The sequence below is a fragment of the Monodon monoceros genome, unplaced genomic scaffold, assembly GCF_005190385.1.
Source record: "Monodon monoceros isolate NGI ecotype Baffin Bay Population unplaced genomic scaffold, NGI_Narwhal_1 Super_Scaffold_10, whole genome shotgun sequence".
In the NCBI taxonomy this organism is placed as follows: domain Eukaryota; kingdom Metazoa; phylum Chordata; class Mammalia; order Artiodactyla; family Monodontidae; genus Monodon; species Monodon monoceros.
This window is the reverse complement of record NW_021703766.1, coordinates 29461551-29473536: the sequence shown is the minus strand read 5'-3', so window position 1 is coordinate 29473536 and position 11986 is coordinate 29461551. Positions and strand designations below refer to the sequence as shown.

General features: G+C 36.6%; 1 long non-coding RNA gene across 1 annotated transcript; it reads right to left on the bottom strand.

Annotated features, from left to right (window-relative positions):
• Window positions 1-5815: 5815 nt before the first annotated feature.
• On the bottom strand, window positions 5816-11854 carry LOC114904113. The gene is made up of 4 exons (XR_003795854.1): window positions 11815-11854; window positions 8083-8205; window positions 6620-6685; window positions 5816-5987 (listed from the first exon to the last, which is right to left on the bottom strand). It is a non-coding gene; the product is annotated as an uncharacterized LOC114904113 (long non-coding RNA).
• Window positions 11855-11986: the final 132 nt, after the last annotated feature.

Sequence of the window (11986 nt, the reverse complement as noted above, 5' to 3'; positions counted from 1 at the left end):
AAACTATTATAATATATCCTCGAACGTCAAGTCTCTCTATCAACACTTGGAAAATATCCCCAAGTAACCTGTCAGCTTTGCAGCATCTTTTCTATAGTGTATGTCTACCTTTATTCCTTTACATAGAAATTGTTTACCCCCCCAAAAAGTAATTTTTTCTCAAAAATATTTCTCTAAAAATAAGAACAAAATCTACGTTGTGGAAAAAATGTTTTTTGATATCTAGCTACAAGTTATTTAAGATAGTCTGCATGTTTTGAAACCATAAACAAATCCTGTTAAAGCAAAAATACCACAAAAATGTAGATGTTCTCTTTGTCTCCCCTTCCATATACACAAAATCAATTCTAGTCTTAAAAAGAAATGCTCTCTGTAATTATCATATGACCCACAATCACACCCCTGGGCATTTATCCCAGGAAAATGAAAACTTACGTTCACACAAAAATCTATACATGAATGTTTACAGCAGTTTTATTCGTAATAGTGAAAAACCAGAAACAACCCTGAAGTCTCAACTGGTAAATGGTTAAACAAACTGTGGGAAAACCATACCGTGGGATATTACCCAAACATAAAAAGAACAGACTTGAAATATTCAAGTTCAATCTCCAGAAAATTGTGCTGAGTGAGAAAAGTCAATTCCAAAAGGTTATATACTATATGATTCCATTTATATAACATCCTTGAAAAGAAAAAATTGTAGAAATGGAGAACAGCCTAGTGGTTGCTATGGTTAAGGAAGGGGAGCAGGACAGAAGCAGCTATGGATACACAAGGGCAACATGAGGAATCCTTGTGCTGAAGGAACTGTTCTGTATTTTGGCTGTACTGATGCCAATGTCCAGGTTGTGATACGGCACTATACACCATACTATTTGGGGAAACTAGGTAAAGGGTACAAAGGACCTCTCCATTATTTAGTACAACTGCATGTGAAATCTATAATGATCTCAAAATACTAAGTTTAATTAAAAATAAAAAAGAAACACTCTAGCCTAATAAATTTACTTTGCCATATGGAGACTTGAGCTTAAGAATTTATCATAGCACTTTCTTTGTAAAAACTACAGAAGTGGATGAAGTACGAACTGGGTCATTTACAAAACAGTTACTCACAACTGCTTCTTCGAGTGTCATCAGCATCTGTGAATCTCCCCAGTTCCCTCGCTAAGGGCCACCTCTAGTGACACATACCCCTTGACAGTGTTCACACCACAGAAGCCAGAGGCCTGCCTACCGCAGAGGAATCCTTCCATTTTCCTACAGCCACCGCAAAGGCCACAACGAGGAATTTCCCAATGGCAAGGCAAACGGTCATTATTCAGTCTCCCCAAATGTAAGAACTCTGTGAAAGACTGGATGTCAACCTTCTTTACATAACAGATGCTCAAACACGTAACAAATGCTCTGCCAGTTATGATTTTTATCTTGTATCTGAGTTGAGCTAATAGATTTTTTGAGAAGAAAATGTTCTATTCCAGAGGGACTAATATAGAGAATTAAAATATATATAAGGATACATTTCAAGTCTTTTTTCTCCCATAAATATAATACAGTCACATTAGAAAGTGATTTTAAACCTATTCTAATGATATCAGATTGCCAGAAGAATTGCTATGTTGGAGAATGTGATTTTTTTTTCTTGGAATGCTCTTTTTCAGGTATAAACATTCATTCAATCCAATAAAGTCGTTTTAGAAAAAAAGTCAACATATAAAATTGATTTTATTTTTTCTATACTTTGATTAAAACAGATAGCATTTGGTAATACATTACAATGCTAAGCGTGTCAAATAAAATTGGTGATCTAGAAGGGCATAACCTTCTTCTGCATGACAACTGTGGATTTTAAGTGGAAAAATACTGTAATCTATAAATAAGAACATCCAAAACATATTTAAACCACTTGAGCACTTGATTTTTCCATGGCCTTTGCATCTAGACTGAACAGGCCACAGGAAATTTCAGACTGACAGCTGAATCTAAAAGAAAAAAGAAATCCATTTAGTTGTCATGATCATTGTCACCATCAGTCCCTTATATCTTCTTATACTTCACCAACCTCACTTAACTTTGCCCTGTTGCTTTATGCTTGGGAGAAAGACAAATCACTAATCAATTATGCACACTAGTTTAAAATGCTACCTTTAGGAGGCATTTTGATACCTTAGGAATAGGGGTATTTCCTCTAACCGCTTACTTTTAAACATTTTCGATAACACCTTAGGTAGGATGCACTGAACATTTGCAAACACTTAAAAATGCTACAGTCTACATAGACTATCAAACTGCGCCCCAAAAGTGGCGGTACAATTCTGCAACTGGTTGAGGTCACATGGAAAATAGAATTATATGCTAATTTGTTCCTATATTAAGTTATCATAGAAGGTCATACCAAGCACAGTAAAATGAATTCTGGAAAAAAAATTAACTAAGTAGATTGGTATGTACCGTATCAAAGTAAACTGTTTATCTTAATAGATACAAATACAAGAAAGATTTTTAAAACAGGGGCATTTTCTCCTTTTCAAAAAAGTAAATGTTTTAACCAACCCCAGGCAATGACTTGCATGATTTAAAAACACTTTATCTAAATAGTTTTTCCTTAAAGGAGAACAAGGGCAAGATTTTTTTTTTCCAAGGGGAGAAAAGAAATGGAAAAGGGCAGAGTATCCAAAAGAGAATAATTTCCCCAGAAAAAGCTTTACTTTATCTACATATTTATTGAGTTTTATTCACGTAAATAGTTCTGCACATGTACTATAAAATGAACAGATAGGTTTAAACTAAATGATGGGGTCAGGAGGTACTTACCATATACATTTATTATTTTACTCCAAAATAAACTAAACAACAATATAGATGTTTTCCTTAACGGAGATTTGTATGAAGAAAATACGCTTCATTTAAAAAAACTATTGAGGAAGAAAATCTATATTCATTTTTTTCTGGAGGGCACATCTATAGATAGGCCTTAACCACAGGTAAGTTCTAAGGATAAAGTATCAACTTAGAAAACTATAAACCAAATTAATGGTTGAAGAATTCGGGCTACCAGTTTCATATGTGATGATAGTGCAACCTTTATATTTCTGTTTTCAAAGGTCCTTTATAGAAAAAAGGAAAAAATTGGGGGGAGGGGGTGATGGAGAACTAAAATCTTACAGCATTTGAAACCAAGGGACCAGTATTTTATAAAGCATCCAGCTTATTGCAGGACACAACTAAGAAGAGTAACAGAGATCATCTGTGTCACACCCTCAGGCAAATTCCTGGGAAAAAATAAAATGATAATTTTCTGTTCTAGAGTCTATCCTTTTTTCCATTAAAAGATATGTTTATATTTTTCATTTTATTGCAACATTTCCAATGCAATGCTACAAAAGAACTAGCACTGACAAAGAGCCATCTGAATAACTCATTTTTAATTTCTAAAGGGACTTTACCTATTGCTTTCAATAAAATTTTATTACTATTAGTTATCATAAAATACATTAGGTTCCCATGGAATACAAGTTAGACATCTTCAAATGCTGACTTTTCTACTATATATTATGGGCATTGTTTACCCTATTTTCTCCTTACCAAGTTAGATACGGAGATACTTAGTCAGGCATAAGATCTTTGGCTTCTTGATGAACTATAAAATAAAGCAATATACTACTTTATTATCATTCTTGTTTGAAGGACCTTATGTATTGGGATCTTAATCCATTAAAAAGTTGAGAATTACATTTGAAAAGGGTGGGCGGAAGTCTGACAAAAATGAAAACATGCAATGATGCCTAAAATATCAGGGCTTAAGTAAATTAATCTTCATTCCCACTGAAAGCAGTCTGATGTCCAGGGACTAGGAATTATTCTACCATAACACACAGCACATTAAATACTACAATAGACCCATTTGAAATGTCTTAAGATAATTATTATGTCATCTACAAATGATTGTATATAGACTTATATTTTAATATTCAATACCAGAGGTTCTAACGCAAAATATACTGAAATGGTAAATACATTAATTTGGTTCAAGATAAGAGCAAGCAAATCAGTAGCTATTCTATGACTGAAAGTAAGACTCCAAATAAGATCTGAAAAAGAATCGATAAAAGCAAGGGCAAAATATTTGGACCCTGGTTATCACAAACAACACTATCATTCCTGATGGTTTGCATATAAAACTCCTTAACTCCACTAGCTAGTTGAAAAGAATGAAAAGCTTCTTACAACCAGCTAAAAAGAAAGTCTTTACCATGCTCCTTGAAAAAGCTCATTTTCACATTACTCAGGCTTCATTATGCTAAATCAATATTCGTTTAGTCACTGGGGTTATTGACATATTTTAAAATAAAAGTATACCCTTCAGCTACTGCACTCATTACAGGTAATTTGTCTTGTCAGAGAGCAGGGAATATTATCCTAGTCTTTCAGGGGCTGACAGCCCGTGGAAATACCTCCCCATGGTTACAACTGTAAATAATTTTAAGGTAAAATATTGAAAAATCAATGACTGTTTCCTGCAATCTGTCACAAACAAATCAATCATAATCTGTACTGCCAGAGAGTATGATTTGAAGGAGATGGGAGCAGATGTAATTCTTGGCTGGAATCTCTCATTTCAAAATCACTTCACATAATGGTGTCATCATTTAAACGCTTAACAGTCAGCGCAACTGCCACTGTAACATCTAGTTGGACAAAACCACAAGGAGGAGGAGGAGAAAATGCCATCACTATTACGTTAACAAACATTTAATTTAAATGGTTACTGCATTAGTAAATTTCAGCCGAAAACACTTTTACCTGCCCCCTTTCACAGTTTTAAATTAATCAAGGCTGCTTTTCTGTGTACTAATGCTTAATAAATTAGTCCATGTCTAAAGCATGTATTCTTTTTATTTTAAAAGTCCATTATAGAGAACAAAATTTGGAATTAATAAATAAATCATTTGGATTGTAGAATATCCATAATTCTATCTATAAACAAAGACAAAAATAGTGTCACAGATGTCAAGATTATACTTTTAAAGTAGGTTTAAAGGTCACAGTTGCCCAGATATTAAATTTTATATTTTCCTTCTATTAATAAATATTACATTTCAACTTTGTAATACTGTAGCACATTTTAGAATGACCAGCAAGACCTAGTCAATTCAAAAATACCCTTGCATTCCATACACAAGCTACACCATAGACTGATATTTTAAAAGCTAGAGTAATAACCCAAGTATATGAAGTGTAAAAGTTGGTCAAGGACATAATATTGAATTGTTCTGCAAATGTAAACTGCCTTCCAAGTAATCACTTTTATATCATTTTTTTTCTAGGCTACATGTTAATAGCTCCTCAGCTGCTTCCAACCTCTACCTAGGCAAGAATAAAAGAATCTGAGATTAGTATATTTCCTCTTCCTGTTGTATTAACCAAAAACATCATATGATTTAAAGATTAAAGAGTCCCCTTCTTGAAGGTTTTTGTTTTTAAATGTATACTAGCTCTTTAATAGAAGAAACTGATTTTATCTACTACTGTTGCTTACCAATTTCCCAATTATATAATTAGACATCATAAAGCCCTTTATTATTACATTAATATCCCTCCATAGATATAGTTCAGGGAGTATTTCTGATGACTAGAAAAGTATATCATTTTTCTTAAAAAGGAAAAAAAATGATATAAATACCATTACACAATTTAAGCCTTTATAAACATTCTAAGACATAGCGATTGATAATTTATAAAAGGGTTTGACTCTGTTTTTAATTTAACTTGCATGGGCAATGTAGCAACATAGCATGAAAAGATGGAAGATTTTCTTATTGACACAGATTTTTCATTTTTCATTTTTGTTGTTCAAGAATCTTAGATTCATTCTGCAACACCAGCATTAGGTTTCTGAAACTGGAAAAGCATGTGGGGAAATGATCAAAGATCTCATCCAGAATAAAACAGAGTCCTCCATTCCATGTGAATCCCTGCAACAGCTGCAAAGAAAGCAACAAGCCAACCTAGTGAGAGGAAACGGAAAGTATTACCCATAGCCTAGGATTACACAAAAAATGGAAAGGGACCTAAAGCTGACAACCAGGGAAGGAACCCGTGTGTGGGAGCTCCTGGCCTCCAGTGCGCTAGAGCAGCCCAGGCTGGGCCTGGTGAGGTCTTTGGCAGAGCCCTGGAACCAGTTGTCAACCAGCAAGTCTCCCACTCAGAGCTGGGTGGTGGCTGGCAGTGAGCCACCCTGCCGAGAGCACGTTCCCCAAGAGAAGGCAACAAAGCCAGAGAGGTAAATGAGGACAGCTAAGCAACGCGCTCAATGCCTGCACATCAACCACATGCTAAAATGACATCTACTAGAACGGGGTAGGCCACCATCACAGATCTAATTCTCAGAAAGAAGCTATTTTAAGGGTGCTGAGTATGCCTAGATGAGATTTCTCAGCTCTCCCAACATAGCCTATTACCCCAGGAGGAGGAGCTCGAAAACTCAGCACAGGAAAATCAGATTGTTTCCATACCCCAAATTTAAAGAAATTGCTCTCTACTAGATAAAGTTCTTATATGTAATAAAGGCACAGGATTACAGAGGAAAGTATTCTTTTAAAAGAGATAATATTACCTCCCTATCTTCAGAATCTCCTTTTTCCAATAGCCAGTACAGTAGCTCCATTATGGACTGTAGATTCTTAAAGAGAAAAACAGCAAGAGTTAGCTTCATCTTTCCTACCAGTTCGTTCCTTCATTGAATTACAATTTAATTACCAATATTTCAATTGATTTTATTCCTGAATGATATAGTTCTCAAAAAGCATACTCTAGCCATTTCCACTAGAGAACATTTAGTATAACCTTCTCAATTAATCAACCATAACCTATTACTGTTGAAAGGACATGATTTCTTCATATTTTCAAGAGTGGGGAACCCCCCTCACACCACGTATTTTATATAAAAGAAGTATCGGTTTTAATACATTTGAATACCATTAATATATAAGAAATGAACATGAATCTTTATAATAAATTTTGGCTAATAACAGATATAAAACTCAACCAATTTGCATATATGTTTAGATTTTTCCTATATTCATCCTTAGGAGGGAAGAAAAATCTAATCCTCCTGTCTTATAAATTCAACAAGTTTACATGTGGTTAAAAAAACAAAACCAAAACCAAAAACTAAGCTTAAAGGCAAACAAAGAGGAATCAGATTGCTCACTGTTTAACATTTTCTTCATATTTGTGTGTTTCCTAAGTCACTGTAATGCTTCAGCTCTTGGTCATACATGAAGCCCCATAACGCCCAATCAGTGATAGAAGAACACAAGTGTGTTATTTAAAAACAATTATATAACATTAAAAATCACTTTAATACCTTTGAAAGTATCCACAGAGAAGCACTTATTCTACTGCAGGCTGTACTAGAGTTGCCTTCTGTAGAATTAGCTTTTTTTTTTTGGTCATTCAACCATCTTTTTTACTTAAGAAAATATTCTCTATCACTAAATCCAGTACTTGCTCTCCCCACTAGGCAACACAAATATTCTGCACAGTGTTTTTTTTTTCTCATAGCTTTTCTCATCTGCTTGTATTCAGCAGCCCCTATTTTGATGAGAAGTGACAAGTTTTGTGCACACCTGTATATCCTTTGTCTTTTTAAAAGAGTTTAGTACCCACGACTAGAGCTGATACTCCCTCTAAGTTTATTCTTAAAAGAACTGGGGTAATGAAAATAATCAAAAACTGTAATTTGATATAAACATTATTTCCTTTAAATAATAATCCTATTTCTATACCATGTCGTAACTTTAGTCTTGATTTTTACAAAAAGCACTGAGCTCAAAAGTTTCACTATCCGATGATAACATTAAAAAATAAATGCATTTTAAGTGCATTTCCATGAATCAAAAATTTTCCTACTTACCAATGCATTGGTAAAATTTTAATAATCAAAGGCCTCAAGTGACATTCTCTACATTCTGTACTTAGACCATCCCTATTTCCAATACAAATACTTTGGTAAAACAAACGCTGATGCTATTTTGGGTTTACTCCACACACAAGCACAACTGTGCAGACACTCACTTGCAGATGAGCCTGGGGATGCGCAAGGACAAATTTCAGTCAACATTTGGAGGAACCCCATGGTTCAGAAGTGAACTTAGCTGAAAACATCCAAATGTATTACGGAAACATCATACTTAAAACCTGCACAGAAAATGGAAACGATTCTGTTTAAGGAAACACAGAAGTCTGGTTAAATACTTTAGGGATACTAGATATGAATATCTAATCTAATTTTCTCCAAGGTATCACTCTATATTATCGCAAATAAACAACTAAAGACTGTATCAAGGTGTGGAATATCATTAGCCCGAGAAAAGGCTAGAAAAATGGATTACATAAATGACAACTGCAGGAGAAAATTATATTCTATTCTCTTGAACAAATGTTAAGTGCATCCTTACTAATAAAGATTTAAACTTTAACTACATTTGAATATACTGGTTTTCAATTTTGAAGCATCTAAGTTAATTTGCCAAGCTAAATTGGTGCTCAGGTATACTCTAGCTATAAAATACTGCAGATTTATGCAGAAATAAGTCATGAGTATCACACTCCAGAGTAGTGCTAAACCAGAAAGCAAACCAGAGTCATTACTGAACAAGAAAAAAATAATTCCAAGATTTTACATCTTCTTAGAGTGGTATCAGCTGCTATTCTATTAAGGACAATTATTCTCTATAAAACAGCTAACACTTATACCGAAAGGATGTTAAACTACAGGAGCCAACACAATGCAGACACTGAAGGGAAATACGCAAAGATATTGAGATATTACCACACAAAATAGGCTGTGCTATCTCAGAGGTAAAACACTGTTCCAAAATACGATCCTGTTTTCATAATCTGTTTTAAAGAACATGTTTAATTCACTCAGGATTACACGATCTCATTTACTTGCACATTATCAACTGAAGAACACTGACATTTTCCACAAGATTTCTATACTGTAAAAATATATTATATTATTATATATTAATATAGTAATAATTACTTGGTGTTACTTATTAAAACAGATGACAGGTAATTAGCTCATATTCCTATTTCATTTCTTTTAACACAGCATATCAAATTTGAAAATAATGTATGGATAATAGCATTGGGATGCTGATCTTAGCTGCCAGAAAAGAAATTTTTGAAGGGGAGTTGGGGGATAAGTAAAGCAATTATGTCAAAATTAATGCTCTTGCTTTAGTTTCAGCAAACAAATCTAAATAAGTCATTCTTTGATTTTAGTTTACCATGTAATGCTCGGCAGCTCATTATCCTTGGAGTCACGAATGAGCTGTGATTCTACACCTGGCCTCTCCGATCATAACGCCTATGGCCTCCTCCACTTTCATTTCCTCTTTCTGCAATGAGTTTTAATATTAAAGAAAAACACTCACACATCTTACATACACACTGATGGACAGCCAGCTTCCAGGAAATCATGAGCTACAAAGAGAGGGGGGAAATCTTAATGCAATACTTATGTGGAAGGGTATTAGGTGCTGGGTAAGCCAAGGGGTAATATAATCAACAGCATCTGTCCTGCTATTGTTTTGGCATTTGGTATTCAGAGATTTGAAGTAAAGGACAGTAATACTATTCTAGTGGTCATCCAGGTTATGATTCAGATCCTTAAACTAATAAGAGTCTAAATGCACTATCTTCACTTGCTCATCAATTCAAGTTTACAGAACCACATTTTGCAAGAAATAAAACAGCTTTCTTCTACGTCTGGAAATAAAAACAAGGCATTCCGTAAAAAATGTAGTTAAGTACCTGACAATAAGAAAAAAGAAATTGTTTTAGACCATTAAAACATTCTAGGAGACTGTCTTCTAAAAAAAGTGAAGGGACATAAATTTCTTATATATTTACCTTTTCATTACAATCCTGTTTCTGCACATTAAGCATGCCTTCCTCTACATATTTTTACTGAACACTAATAAACGTTTGCTTAATAATATACTACGCTATTTATGCTTTTCTTTCTAAATCAGGAACCATTACTCCACAAAGATGGAAGCACAAAAAAAAGTCGACAAAGGCATTGCCAAAAAGCCACAAGTAGTATTAATACGTGCCAGAACACTTAACATTGAACTATCATTTCTCTCTAAAACTTCTGCTGCCAGAGTGCTGGAAGCTCAAAGACAGGTCTCTATGCAATTAAATTCTCCAAAAGCAAAACTGTACAGAAATATGCCGCCCTTCTTATGTCACCATTTTATAGACAACATTTTCTCAAGATCTTAATTAAGATAACGATGCACACCTGTGTCAACATTCTCTGGCAAGACAGCCTTATCAATCATAATCCTTTAAGTACACTCCAAAACTGCAAAGCGATATGACAGAAGCAATCTGTTGCCTTTCCTAGCGTCAGTGTTGTGTCTCTCCCACAAGAATGATGAGATCTTTAAAATACAGCAGATCTCCTTTTATGAGTCTTTAAAGTTTTAACTGTAAACAGTTATTACACTAAATAAACAGGAATAACCTCTTTTGCACTTGATTTAAACAATGACAACTGTACAGCCAAAACTCGAAGAGCAAGCTCCACGACCATGTCTTAACAATACAATTGTGGATCTTATTTTAAAGCTCTAAATTTTAAGAGTTATGCCTAACAGGATCCGTGCAGACATGACAAACCAATAAACTCTTAGGAACTTTTAAAATTAGATTTTTTTAAAAGTCCTTCATTAAGAACAATCAGGGAATACCTATCCCTAGTGTAAGTTAAAATGTTCGGAAAGATACAAATGCAGCAGTAAGCCAAAAAGAAAAGGAGTCGTCTTGGTAACCTGGAACCAGAGGGAGTTAGCTCCCACCTCTGCTGGGGGAGAAAGCTTCAGTGACAAGAGACGAGTTAAACTACTGCTAAAAGCACGCAGGCTCCTAAACGGCAAAGCTGATGAATAAAGGAGGAAAAGGGGCGGGGGCGGGGTGGAGAGAAGGGAACGTATCCTTATCGTCACTGCCACCAAGACTAAAAGTTAAAACCTCCGGTTTACCAGCAAAAACGTGAAAGCTTTCACATGAAAACGGAGAAAACCCGCCAGATGTTATCTGAAGCCCGTCTGCACGCTAATGATCAGCTCTTCCCTTTCACATATTAACACGAGTCTATCTCAGACGCCGGGCGGCCGTGGCCAGCCGAGCATCAGAGCCACCAATGTGCAAATACACCAGAAAATAGAGACATCCTTAAGAAATGAGTCTCAAATTTGACGTAGAGCGGAGGTGACAACCACAGCAACAGAACCATAAACTCCATAAATTCTAAATGCCTCAATATCTTGCAGGATTCTCTACAGTCCGTGCACCAAAAAGACAGTAGAAAGAAACGAAGTGGGGGGGAGGGGGGTTTTGTAAGTATAGCGTGTGTGTGCGGGGGGTTGCTTAGCTGCCCAGAGTTACATGATGATGTAATGAGAATGTCTGTGTTGACAGACTCAGATTTTCGGTGGCACAAACCTCCAAGGCTCCATTTCAGAAATCAGCATTTCAGAAATCTCGGACGAGAGCCGAGAGGGTGAAGCCGCCGCGCGTGGATGGAGGGGACACGCCCACGCCCGCCCGCCCGGGGACCGTCACACCAGGAAAAGCCCGCCCAACTTTCACGCGGCCCATGCCCACGGAGGCGCGCGGGGCACCGTCGCGTCCGTCCGGTCCACGAGGGGACGCGGACGCGGCTCGAGAGACAGGAAGCCCGGCCGCAACGGGGCGGGTGCGCGGTGGCATGGAGGACCCGGGGCTCACCTCTCCTCCACGGCGCGGGCGCGCGAGCCGCGGACGCTCCCTCGTGGCTGGCGCGAGCCCCCGGCGGGCGGCGCGCGCGGGCCGCTACAGACCTTTAGCGCGAAGGGCTGCGGCGACGGCGGCGGCGGCGGCGGCGGCGGCGGCGGCGGGCGGAGCCGGCGGAGCCCGCCCA